Raw genomic sequence first — 3,558 nt, forward strand, 5'->3', positions numbered from 1 at the left:
CATATTGTTTGAATGACTGTGTAATAAAGACCACGAAGAAAACCTTTGGCAAGCCAATTGCCATTTGTTGAACATTGTGAATTAATAATAATGGACAGATTGCATTTTTATAGTGCTTTTCTATGCAGAGAGTGCTTTACTCAAAGCGCTTTACAATGGTTCATTCATTCATACATTGGGAGGTGAAGTCGCGAACAGTCGACGCCAGCGTCCTCACTTCCCACATTCACACACTGATGGTGGCAACCACTGGGCCTCCGACCCCCATCTCAAAATATGTTGTTCCAGGGACCCCCCAGAAGCAAAGATTTGAGTTAAAAATGTTATTTAAAAAAATATATATATTCGAAATTTGCGCCACAGATCTACAAGCTTATACTTTAGCTATTTTTCAATAGCTAAAGTATAACATAATGCTTCAAACACCAAAAGGGGTTCCCAGCCAAAAACCCTCTTGTTTTGAGTAATGTCGCTTATGTGTGACGGAAGCAACACCCACCTTTGACAGCAGTGATTAATGTCATATTGACCAAAAGGAGTGCTGAGGTCTTGGGGAGGTTATCTGATCTTTGGACCATGCCTGAGGTCTTGGGGAGGTTTATCTGATCTTTGGACCATGCCTGAGGTCTTGGGGAGGTTTATCTGATCTTTGGACCATGCCTGAGGTCTTGGGGAGGTTTATCTGATCTTTGGACCATGCCTGAGGTCTTGGGGAGGTTTATCTGATCTTTGGACCATGCCTGAGGTCTTGGGGAGGTTTATCTGATCTTTGGACCATGCCTGAGGTCTTGGGGAGGTTTATCTGATCTTTGGACCATGCCTGAGGTCTTGGGGAGGTTTATCTGATCTTTGGACCATGCCTGAATATGGTGCACGAAATGTTTCTTTTATGTATTCATGTCATGCACAATTTAATTATATACAGAATGGTGTTACATGAATAAATGAGTGGAGAGACATGAATACAGCAATTACAAAGCAATTAACATCCTATCGTGCACTCTGGAATCTATAAAGACGTTGAGCAGGCCCAAGTTGACCTCAATCTTCGACAAAGATGGTAAGAGATACTGTACATTCTAATCTAAGTGACTGGAGGAGGACTCATTATTGGGCCGTGTTTGGCAGGAAGTACAGTAAAAACAATCTGTCTGAATTTGTGGTCGAAGGCACACATACTGTACAGGCTGACTGTGATCCGTATGCATTAGTTAATAGTGTGATACTGTTTTGAGGCTAGGATTAGGGTTAAGATTAGGGCTATAGGTATACTGTGTTTGTGAGGTTAAGGTTAGGTTTAGACATAGTTTATGAGGTTAGGATTAGGTATACTGTGTTTGTGAGGTTAAGGTTAGGTTTAGACATAGTTTCTATGAGGTTAGGAGGATTAGGGCTAGGTATACTGTGTTTGTGAGGTTAAGGTTAGGTTTAGAGTAGACATAAGGAGGATTTGAGTTAAGATTAGGTTTAGGTATACTGTCTTTGTGAGGAGAGGAGGGGCCGAGGGTGACGGACAGATCGTTGAGATCCAATCAGGGCGTGCGCAAATCTCTGCCGCGACCCGCCCCCCCTCTAGACCAGAAACCTATCACGTTAGCTCAGGCCAAAACACCAAAGGAAGAGGAAGAAGACCCAACATAGAAGAGCAGTACTGTGCACTTCCTCAGATGGCTGAGAGAGAAGGTCAATAGGTCAATGCAACAACAGGCATTTACCCCTAGTCACAAAGACAAATATACATTTGAGAGTTCAGTGGCGCAGAATCCACTGGACCACAGAGATGTCTACAAAGGGGCTCTAGTCCGTTATGCTGTCAGGGTTGGGGGACATTAAAGCTTTAGTGAAGGGGTGGGGGGGACATTAAAAACATAATTAATTTAAACTCTTTAATGGAGGGACTGGCCTGAACTGAACTGTCTATGCCTCAGAGTCATAAGCTATTCATTATAACGTACAAATTAGTGTGTTTAAGGCGCTGTAGCCCCAGAAGGATTTCTCACTAATGATGTCAGGTGAATAATGATGATGATGACAGCCTACAATATGAAAAGCCTACAGTAATAATGATGATGATGACAGCCTACAATATGAAAAGCCTACAGTAAGGCATCTCCAATTATTCACTAGAGATGGCATTTAATTAACGTACTCCATGGGATTATTTATTTGTCATTTTAGTGTTTTTCTTTTTCAGTTTTAGTTTTTTTTTACATATTTTACTAATGAACAGGGGAATCTAAACATAACTTCCATGGCTGAAATGCAACAAAGCTCATGAAATAGGCCATTGTGAATATTATTATTAGAGTCCAACCTCTGTCTTTACATTATCGTATTTACATTTCTCATGAGCTGCTGACATGTCTGAGAGATTAAAGTCTACAGGGCCTCGCAAACGTGAAGCGATATAACGCGTCTATATTTCATTTTCAACAAGACCTGCGTTTTTGCTCGGAGCAGATCGTGGTGCGACAACGCAAGCGTATTTACGTGAGCGCGGCAACAAATTCACTTTGTTGCACGCGTTTTGTGCACACGCCCCCCCCTCCGCGACTCACCAGACCTGGATTCGGTTTAGCTTTAAAAAGAAAAAAAATTATCCCACGATTTTGTAACCCATTTTTCACCCCTGTGTCAATTATCTAATGTGATCCTGGGCTCTACACACCCTCCACCAACCTAGTCCCCATATATGGGGGACAAGGGGAGAGCAACCTAGTCCCCATATATGGGGGACAAGGGGAGAGCAACGGACTTGAACTCATGCTTCCTTCATGCCCGAGTGTCCAAGTTGCTCCTTTACACCTGACAGGGGGGAGTTTCCCTGGTTGGACGTAGCGCGTGTCGTGGAAGGAACGTTATTCCAACCAGTTCCTTTCCCCTCCATCAGGCGCCCCAGCTGGCCAGGGGGAGGCAGTTAGTGACCAGGATTACTGCATGTTTTTTGTGAGGGTACCTACCCAGCTTTTCTTTTACGCTTGCGTTGTCGCGGCCCTCTTGAGCAGACCTGTAGCAGACCGAGAGTCGTTGATCCCCCTTTGCAAGGCCCCTTATGCATGCTCCATCGCATGTCGGTGTCGCATAGCAAAAAATAGCAGACCTACAGACAGTACAAGCTCACAACACACTGCATGCATGCATCCACCATGCATATTTTCGACGTGCAACAACTCTGAAAAGATAAAAAAATAAAATTACATAACTGCGTCGTCAGACAGTTAGTTTATAAAACACACTTAAAATAACAAAACATGAGCCTTTTACATGAAATTGAAATGTCTATGATAATGACAATTTAAATGTGTACGACGGTACCACACACATTGACGTATACTGTCTATGTATAAATGTTGTTGTTTACTCTGTGCTTTGGTGATCCCATGTACAGTATCCACTTATCTCCAAGTTGTTGTGGGTCCCTTCAGTTCAGTCAGTGGTATTTTACTCAATTTCCGAACCAAGTCTTTGATTTTCCACATGTCTACCATGTCCTTGTGGAGCTGGCGGTGTGTGATTATTGACCTCGAGGGGGATGAAAACGCATCCAGTCTCTCCTCA

The sequence above is a fragment of the Protomyctophum bolini genome, assembly GCF_963924005.1.
Source record: "Protomyctophum bolini genome assembly, chromosome: 19".
Lineage (NCBI taxonomy): Eukaryota > Metazoa > Chordata > Actinopteri > Myctophiformes > Myctophidae > Protomyctophum > Protomyctophum bolini.